This window comes from Cebus imitator, unplaced genomic scaffold, assembly GCF_001604975.1.
Source record: "Cebus imitator isolate Cc_AM_T3 unplaced genomic scaffold, Cebus_imitator-1.0 Scaffold85, whole genome shotgun sequence".
Taxonomy (NCBI): Eukaryota; Metazoa; Chordata; class Mammalia; order Primates; family Cebidae; genus Cebus; species Cebus imitator.
In genome coordinates, this window is record NW_016107400.1 from 4,999,224 (window position 1) to 5,010,148 (window position 10,925).

Here is a 10,925-nt window from a genome sequence, read left to right on the forward strand (position 1 = left end):
ATTACTTTTTTTAAAAAAATTATCACAACAGCATAAAAAAAGAAAAGGAAAATACTTAGGTATATATCTTTAAAAATATGTGCAAGGTGTGGATGATAAAAACTAAAAAGCACTAATGAAAGAAATCAAAGAAAACTTAAACAGATATATATTGTGTTCATGGATTAGGAGACTGAATATTGTTTAGGTGTCCATTCTCCATATGCAATCCAATCAAAAGCTCAGAAGGAAATTTTCTAGAAATTGACAAGGTGATTATAAATTTTATAAGGAAAAGCAAACCAAGTAGTCAAAAACAGTTTTAAAAAGAACAAAGTTGGCTGACTAAAACTGCCTGATTCCAATACGTATTATAAAGCTACAGTAATCAAGTTAGTATGGTACCTATGAATAGACAGAATGGAGAATATGGGTACTATTCCCTATAATGTATGAAAAACTAATTTTTGACGAAGTGCAATAGCAATTTAATGGAGGAAGGATAGTATTTTCAACAATTAGACATCCAATAAAAGAACAAAAGGCTGGGTGCCGTGGCTCACACCTGTAATTCCAGCACTTTGGGAGGCCGAGGCAGGTGGATCACCTGAGGTCAGGACTTTGAGACCAGCCTGGCCAACATGGCAAAACCTCATCTCTACTAAAAATACACAAATTAGGCAGGCGTAGTGGTGCACACCTGTAATCTGAGCTACTTGGGAGGCTGAGGCAGGAGGATTACTTGCTCCTGGGAGGCGGAGGTTGCAGTGAGCCAAGATCGCGCCACTGCACTCCAGCCTGGGTGACAGAGAGATTCAGTTCACCCTCCCCCAAGAAAAGAACAAAAATGAATCTCAACCCATACCTTGCACCAATGGAGTTTAGACCTAAATGTAATACTTAAAACCATACATCTTTTAGAATAAAACCCACGAAAAAATCTTTGTGACTCTAGAATGAGAAAATTTTCTTAAATATGATACCAAATTGCAAACCGTAAGGGAAAAAAATTAGTAAGTTTGATTTCAAAATTTAAAACTTCTGATCTTTGAAAGACATGGTTAAGAAAATGAAAATGTGAACCACAGACTGTAAGAAAATACTTAAAAAACAAAATGCCTATTTGATAAAACTTGTATGTAGAATATGTGAAGAACTGTCACAGTTCAATTATAAAATGACAATCAACCTAATTTTAAAAATGGTACACTGGGCACAGTGGCTCTTGACTATAATAATCGCAGTACTTGGGGAGGCTGAGGATCACTTGAGGCTCAGAGTTCAAGACCAGCCTGGACAATGTAGCGAAACCTCATCTCTACAAAAAATTAAAAATTAGCTAGGTATTGTAGCATATACCTGTTATCCCAGTGACTTAGGAGACTGAGGCGGGAGAATCATCTGAGCCCAGGAGTTGGAGGTTGCAGTGAGCTCTGATTATGTCACTGGACTCCAGCCTGGATGACAGAGACAGACCCTGTCTAAAAAAATAAAAAGGCAAAGTTTGTAATATAGTAGTTAGGCTTTGTTTCCCTACCCAAATATCATCTTGAATTATTGCCTGGCACAGTGGCTCACGCCTCTAATCCCAGCACCTTGGGAAGCCAAGGAGGGTGGATCACCTGAAGGTTGGAAGTTCGAGACCATCCTGATCAACATGGTGAAACCCCGTCTCTACTAAAAATACAAAAATTAGCCAGACGTGGTGGTGCATGCCTGTAATCCAAGCTACTAGGGAGGCTGAGGCAGGAGAATCGCTTGAACCCAGGAGACAGAGGTTTTGGTGAGCCGAGATCACGCCATTGCACTCCAGCTTGGGCAACAAGAGTGAACCACCGTCTCAAAAAAAAAAAAAAATTATAATCCGCATAATCCCCATGTGTCAAGGGTGGACCAGGTGGAGGTAACTGGATCATGGGGACTATTTCCCCTATGCTGTTCTTATGATAGTGAGTCTCAGGAGATCTGCTGGTTTTATAAGCATGTGGCATTTCCCATGCTTGCACTCACTCCATCCTGCTGCCCTGTGAAGGTGCCTACATCTCCTATGCCTTCTGCCATAATTGTAAATTTCCTGAGGCCTCCCCAGCAATGTGCAACTGTGAGTCAATTAAAATTCTTTCCTTTATAAATGACCCAGTCTCAGGTACTTCTTCATAGCAGTATAAGAATGAACTAACACAGTTTATATTCCATGAATGACTTGAAAAAACAAAATAAAAATGGGCAAAGCTTTGAACAGACACTTCACATGGAAGATACGTCCATGAAAAGATGCTTAACATTATTGGTCATTAGGAAAACGCAAATTAAAACCATAATGGGACATCTCTACATAACAATTGGAATGGCTGAAAACAAAAACAAAAACAAAAACTGAATACCAACTGCTGACAAGGATATGGAGCATCCAGCACTCTTGTACATTCGTGGTAAGAATTAAAACAATACATCTACTAAACAGTTTGACAGTTTCTCATAAAGTTAAATATACAGCTGACATATGATCCAGAAATCCCACTGCTAGCTTTTTTCCCCAAGAGAAACAAAAACTTACGGCCAGGTGCGGTGGCTCACACCTGTAATCCCATTTGAGACCAGCCTGGCCAACATGAGGAAGCCTCACCCCTACTAAAAATACAAAAATTAGCCCGGCCTGATAGCACATGCCTGTAATTCCAGCTATTTTTGAGGCTGAGGCATGAGAATTGCTTGAACCCAGGAGGCAGAGGTTGCAGTGAGCCTACATGGTGCCACTGCACACTCTAACCTGGGCAACAGAGCAAGACTCTGTCTCAAAAAAAAAAAAAAAAAGAGCGAGAAAGAAAAGCTTGTGTTCACACAAAACATGTGCACCAATGTTTATGGCAATGTTTTGGTGATTATTCATAATCACCAAAAAATGAGACACAACCCAATGTCTTCCAACTGGTTAATGGGTAAACAAATTGAGGTACATCTACACCAGAGAATACTACACAGCAATAAAAAGACTTTTTACTTATACCATAGTATAAATGAATGTCAAGTGCATTGTGCTAAGTAAAAGAAGTCAGACTCAAAAGACTATCTACTGTATGATTTCATTTATATGATGTACTAAAAGAGGCAAAACTATCAGCGTAGAAAACACAACAGCGATTGCCAGAGCCTAGAAGTGGGAGAAGGATTGACTACAAAGGGGGACAGGGAATTTTTTTAGGTAATGGGAATATTCTGTATCTTGGTTTCAGTGGCGATTACACAGTTACATGTATTTGTCAAAACTCATAAATTGTACACTACACATGGTGAGTTAAAAAAAAAAGATGTACAGGCTCGGCGCGGTGGCCCATGCCTGTAATCCAAGCACTTTGACAGGCCGAGGCACGTGGATCACCTGAGGTCAGCAGTTTGAGACCAGCCTGAACAACATGGTGAAACCCCATTTCTACTAAAAATAAAAAAATTAGCCAGGGGTGGTGGTGGGTGCCTGTAATCCCAGCTACTCGGGAGGCTGAGGCAGGAGAATGGCTTGAATCCGGGAGGCAGAGGTTGCAGTGACCCGAGATTGCACCACTGCACTCCAGCTGTGTGACAAGAGTGAAACTCTATCTCGAAAAATAAATAAATAAATAAAATAAAATAAACGGAAACTTGGCCAGGTGTGGTGGCCCATGCTTGTAATCCTAGCATTCTGGGAGGCTGAGGTGAGTGAATTGCTTGAGCTCAGGAGTTCAAGATCAGCCTGGGCAACATGGCAAAACCTCTCTTTACTAAAAATACAAAAACTGAAGTGGGAGGATTACCTGAGCTTGGGAAGGTCGAGGCTGCAGTGAGCCATGATCGAGACACTGCACTCCAGCCTGGGTGACAGAGTGAGACCCCATCTCAACAACTACAAAAAATTTACAGATTGTAAATATTGTTTTCAATTCATTTTTGGAAGGTTGTCCTGAAATAATTCACAAATTCCACTTAACAAATGGAGCAGGCTGGGCACAGTGACTCATGCCTATAATCCCAGCACTTTGGGAGGCTGAGGTGGTGGGGGGATCACTTGAGATCAGGAGTTCGAGACCAGCCTGGCCAACATGGCGAAACCCTGTCTCTACTAAAAACACAAAAATTAGGTGGGCATGGTGGTGAGCGCCTGGATTCCCAGCTACTTGGGAGGCTGAGGCAGGAGAGTCACTTAAACCCAGGAGGCAGAGGTTGCAGTGAGACGAGATTATGCCACTGCATTCCACCTCGGTGACAAGAGCAAAACTTTGACTCTGGGTGCGATGGCTCATGCCTGTAATCCTAGCACTTTTGGAGGCCAAGGCGGGTGGATCACCTGAGGTCAGGAGTTCGAGACTAGCTTGGCCAACATGGCGAAACCCCGTTTCTACTAAAAATATAAAAATTAGCTGGACTTGGTGGCACGTGCCTGTAATTCCAGCTACTTGGGAGGCTGAGGCAGGAAAATCACTAGAACCTCGGAGGCAGAGGTTACAATGAGCTGAGATCACTCCAGTGCACTCCAGCCTGGGCAACAGACAAGATACTATCTCAAAAAAACAAAACAAAACAAAACAAAACAAAACAAAACAAAACATAGTGGCTCATGCCTATAATTCCAGCACTTTGGGAGGCCGAGGTGAGAGGATCCCTTGAGGCCAGGAATTTGAGACCAGCCTGGGCAACAAGGCAAGACCATCTCTGCAAATAAATATATATATATATTGAGATGAAGTTTTACTCTTGTTGCCCAGGCTGGAGTATAAGGGCACAATCTTGGCTCACTGCAACCTCCATCTCTCAGGTTCAAGCGATTCTCCTGTCTCAGGCTCCCAAGTAGCTGGGGTTACAGATGTCCACTACAACACCATACTAATTTTGTGTAATTTTATTAGAGACAGGGTTTTACCATGTTGGCCAGGCTAGTCTCAAACTGCTGACCTCAGGTGATCCACCCGCCTCGGCCTCTCTAAGTGCTAGGATTACAGGCGTGAGCCACTGTGCCTGGCCTGCAAAAAAAAATCTTTTACAAAATTAAATAAATAAACACTAGGAGGCAGTAGAGTATTTTGGTGAATAATGTGGGCTCTGTAACCAGACTGCCTAGTCAAAAATCCTGCCTCGGCCAGGCGAGGTGCTGTAATCCCAGCACTTTGGGAGGCTGAAGTGGAAGGGTCACTTGAGCCCAGGAGTTTGAGACCAGACTGTGCAACGTAGCAAAACCCTGTCTCTACAAAAAAAATCCCCAAAATTTGCTGGGCATGGTGGTGCATGCCTGACGTCCCAGCTGCTCGCGATGCTGAGGTGGGGGGATCACTTGAGCCCAGGAGGTCACGGTTGCAGGAAGCAGAGATGATGCCACTGCACTCCAGCCTGGGTGATGAAGAAAGACCCTGTCTGAAAAAAAATATATCCTGCCTCGACCACAACCACTTATTTATGTATTCACTGTAAAGGCAATGGGAGCTTTCTCTGCCTTGGATTCCTTTCCGTAAAAAGGTGGTAATAGGTGGGGCATACTGGCTCATTCCTGTAATTCCAGCACTTTGGGAGGCCAAGGCAGGCAGATCATGAGGTCAGGAGATCGAGCCCATCCTGGCTAACATGGTGAAACCCTGTCTCTATTAAAAATACAAAAAATTAGCCAGGTGTGGTGGCACGCACCTGTGGTCTCAGCTACTTGGGAGGCTGAGGCAGAAGAATCTATTGAACCCGGGTGGTGGAGGTTATAGTGAGCAGAGATCGTGCCACTGTACTCTAGCCTGGGTGACAGCGTGAGGCTCTGTCTCAAAAAAAAAAGAAAAAAAGGTGGTAATAATAGTATCCATCTCATTTATCTCATTTGATCATTAGGAGGATTAAAAGAGATGGCATATGGGCCAGGCGAGGTGGCTCATGCCTGTAATTCCAGCACTTTGTGAGGCCAAGCTGGGTGGGGATCACCTGAGGCCAGGAGTTTGAGACCAGCCTGGCCAACATGGTGAAACACCATCTCTACTAAAAATACAATAATTAGCCAGGTGTAGTGGTACCCACCTGTAATCCCAGCTACTCGGAAGGCTGAGGCAGGAGAATCGCTTGAACCCGGGAGGTAGGGGTTGCAGTGAGACGAGATCACACCACTTCACTCCAGCCTGGGTGACAGAGTGAGACTCTGTCTCACACAAAAAAAATAAAATTAAAACTTTTTTTATTTTATTATTTTATTTTATTTTTTTGAGATGGAGTTTCGCTCTTGTTACCCAGGTTGGAGTGCAATGGCGCGATCTCGGCTCACTGCAACCTCCGCCTCCTGGGTTCAGGCAATTCTCCTGCCTCAGCCTCCCGAGTAGCTGGGATTACAGGCATGCGCCACCATGCCCAGCTGATTTTTTGTATTTTTAGTAGAGACGGGGTTTCACCATGTTGACCAGGATGGTCTTGATCTCTTGACCTCGTGATCCACCCGCCTCAGCCTCCTAAAGTGCTGGGATTACAGGCGTGAGCCACCGTGCCCGGCCCTAAAATTAAAATTAAAATTAAAAAAATAAAAGAGATGGCATATGAAAAGCACTTGGCACAATGTCTGGCACTTAATGTGTGCTGTCACTGTTCTAAGTGACATGTGGTACCCTTGCAGTACTGTTATAGGAGGCTTTCTTTTATGGAGAGTAGGCTGTCGCCCAGATTGAGAACGTCGCAGGGTAAAAATACATCTATTTCCATTTCATTTCTAGAGTTTTTTTCTTCCCAGGTGCTTCACAGTAAACTGAGCAAGCCTCACACAATGAAACAAAGCAGGTGTGTGTGTGTGTGTGTGTGTGTGTGTGTGTGAGTGTGTGTGTGTGTGATGAATATACAGGAGGAAGAAAGGCAAGGATTTTGATTTCAGGTCATAAGAAGGTGATAATTTGTCAAGCACATACTTCTCAAAAGAAAAGATCATCTCCATTTATAAATGTTGTCATGGATATAGTACTATTGATAATAAATTCTTTCTGATTTTATTTATTTATTTATTTTTTTGATACACAGTCTTACCCTGTCATCCAGGCTGGAGTGCAATGGCGTGATCTCGGCTCACTGCAACCTCTGCCTCCTGGGTTTAAGCAACTCTCCTGCCTTAGCATCCTGAGTAGCTGGGATTACAGGTGCATGCCATCACGTCTGGCTAATTTTTTGTATCTTTTGTAGGGATGGGTTTTCATCATGTTAGCCAGGTGGGTCTCAAACTCCTGACCTCATAATCCGCCCACCTCGGCCTCCCAAAGTGCTGGGATTACAGGCATGAGCCATCCTGCCTGGCCCTGTTTCTTGTCTTATGGAGCATTATGGAACTCTGAATTTGTGAGACTTGGTTTTTTCAAGAAAACAGGCCAGGTGCAGTGGCTCACGCCTGTAATCCCAACACTGGGAGGCTGAGGTGGGTGGATCACCTGAGGTCAGGAGTTTGAGACCAGCCTGACCAATATGGTGAAATCCCATCTCTACTAAAAATACAAAAAATTAGCTAGGCATGGTGTTGGGCGCCTGTAATTCCAGCTACTTGGGAGGCTGAGGTAGGAGAATAGCTTGAACCTGGGAAGCTGAGGCTACAGAGAGTCGAGATTGTGCCACTGCACTCCAGCCTAGCGACAGTGTGAAACTCTGTCTCAGAAAAAAACAAATAAAATTATACCACTTCCCTTGCATACTAAGTACAGATATATTTATATTAGAGTTTGGAAAAAATTCATGTAATTCATAATTCACTAAAGAAAGTAAGCAAGTGATGGTCCATACCTTTACACATGGGTGGTCTTGATTGCCTAGCATTTTTATTTATTTTATTTTTATTTTTTGAGACAGTGTCGCTCTCTCACCCAGACTGGAATGCCATGGCATGATCTCGGCTCACTGCAAACTCTGCCTCCTGGGTTCAAGCAATTTTCCTGCCTCAAGAGTAGCTGGGATTACAGGCACATGCCACCACACCCAGCTAATATTTGTATTTTTAGTAGAGACAGGGTTTTGCCATGTTGGTCAGGCTGGTCTCAAACTCCTGACCTCAAGTGGTCCACCTGCCTCGGCCTCCCAAAGTGGTGGGATTACAGGTATGAGCCATTGCTTTCAGCCGATTGATTACTATTTATAAAGACAAGGTAGTTGAGGTTATGTGATTTTTCCAAGATCACATGGAACGTTTAAAGGAAATAACTAGAATGTCGGCTTCCTGCCTCTTGATGTAAATCAAGCTTGTCCAACCCATGGCCTGTGGGCTTTGAATGCAGCCCAACACAAATTCATAAATGTTAAAACTATGAGATTTTGGCCAGGTGAGGTAGTTCGTGCCTGTAATCCTAGCACTTTGGGAGGCCAAGGTGGGCAGGGCAGGTCACCTGAGGTCAGGAGTTCCAACTCCTGACCAACAGGGCGAAACCCTGTCTCTACTAAAAATACAGGACATGGTGGTGCATGCCTGTAATCCCAGCTACTCAGGAGGCTGGGGCAGGAGAATCACTTGAGCCTGGGAGGCGGAGGGCAGAAGTTGCAATGAGCCAAGATCATGCCACTGCACTCTGTCTGGGCAATGGAGGGAAACTCTGCCTCAAAACAAACAAAGGAAACCACATTATGAGTCTCTTTCACAATTTTTTTTTTTTTTTTTTGGTGGAGGAGTCTCTTTGTCACCCAGGCTGGAGTGCAGTGGTGTGATCTTGGCTCACTGAAACCTCCACCTCCCAGGTTCAAGCAATTCTCCTGTCTCAGCCTTCCAGGTAGCTGGGACTATAGGCACGTGCCACCATGCCCGGCTAAGTTTTGTATTTTGAGTAGAGACAGAGGTTTCACCATGTTGCCCAGTCTACTCTCAAACTCCTGGCCTCATGTGATCTACATGACTTGGCCTCCTAAAGGGCTGGGATTACAGGCATGAGCCACTGCGTCCAGCCAGTGTTAGTGTATTCTATGAGTGGGCCAAGGCAATTCTTCTTCCATTTCGGCCCAGGAAAGTCAAAAGATTTGACACCTCGACCCCTGATGTAAAGGTTTACCCCAATTTTGTTGGTAAAGATAGAGCTGGTGGCCAGGTACAATGTAGCTCACATCTGTAATCTCAGCACTGGGAGGCCAAAGCAGGCTGATTGCTTGAGACCAGGAGTGTGAGACCAGCCTAAGCAACATGCCAAGACCCTGTCTCTGTGAAATAATACAAAAATTAGCCAGGCATGGTGGCACGTGCCTGTAGTCCCAGCTACTTGGGAGGCTGAAGTGGGAGGATCACCTGAGCCTGGGGAGGCGGAGGCTGCAGTGAGCCAAGATTGCACCACTGCACCCAAGCTTGGGTGACAGAGTGAAATCCAGTCATATATATATATATATATATATATATATATATCCACATACATGTATATACACATACATATATACATCATGGAGCCATATAGGTATACATATGTGTATGTGTATAATAGATTTGAGTGGCTGGGCATGGTGGCTCATGCCTGTAATCCCAGCACTTTGGGAGGCCGAGGTGGTTGGATCATGAGGTTAGGAGTTCAAGACCAGACTGGCCAACATGGTGAAACCCTGTTTCTACTAAAAATATAAAAATTAGCCTGATGTGGTGGTGCCCACCTGTAATTCCAGCTACTAGGGAGGCTGAGGCAGAGAATTGCTTGAACCAGGGAGGTGAGGGTTGCAGTGAGCTGAGATCATGCCACTGCACTCCAGCTTGGGCAATACAGCAAGACTCCGTCTCAAAAAAAAAAGAAGAAAAAATAATTTGAGCAAAGACATGTAAACCCACCTTTAAAAAAGGTAGGCCCCCCCCAACAGCCCATTCTGTTTTCCTCCTATCACATTTAAGTCATGTGTATGAGATCATGAAGCAGGTGACAATTTGGTAGTTTGTCAGTGTGTTTCTGAGAGTGAACGGTTCACAGCTGATGAGTATCCAACAGAACCAATTACACAGGAGATTGAGGAGTGACCGTTATGGCTGTGACGGTGCATGATCTCAAGTTTTCAATCAGAGACCTCCTAAGGAAAAAAGAAAAAAAAAAAAGGCAGGCCTCAAGCCAAGATTTGACAGGAGGAAAGTATAACATATTTATAGAAATAACAGCTCATTGGGGGTGGAAGGTAGGGAGGAGGTTGGTCAGCCATAAAAACATAATTTCTATAATTTTCTGTAGAGACAGAATGTTACCATATTGCTCAGGCTGGTCTCAATATGGTCTCTTTACCATATTGCTCAGTTTGGTCTCAAACACCTGGGCCTGAGCAATCCACCTGTGTCAGCCTCCCAAAGTGCTAGGATTACAGTCATGAGCCACCGTGCCCAGCCTATATGTATGTTTTAAAGTATGGTTCTCAGACAGCAATTTTATTTCTTTATTTCCAGAGATTTTTCAGGGCAATTTTATGATTAACTCCATGTACAGCCTAATATGTCACAAAGATCTAACTTCATTTTTTTCTTGAAACAGACTTTAACATATATCAAAAATATAATATATTCCTGATACTTATGTCCAATCAGATATAAGTTCTAAATAGGGCAAAGTATCTAACAAATGCCTGATGTCCTCAAATGTGCTATGATTTACCATCTGTCAAGATGAAAATACACCCATGTATATGTGGCTATTTAAAGTATCATAGGCCGGGTGCAGTGGCTCATGCCTGTAATCTCAGCACTTTGGAAGGCTGAGGCAGGTGGATCACTTGAGTTCAGGAGTTTGAGGCCAGCCTGGCCAACATAGTGAAACCCCATCTCTACTAAGAATACAAAAATTTAGCTGGTGTGCTGGTGTGTGCCTGTAACCCAGCTACTCAGGAGGCTGAGATAGGAGAATCGCTTTAACCCGGGAAGCAGAGATTGCAGTGAGCCGAGATTGTACCACTGCACTCCAGCCTGGAAGACAGAGCAAGACCCTATCTCAATCAATCAATCAAGTATCACAATGGGCCAGGCACAGTGGCTCACATCTGTAATCCCAGCA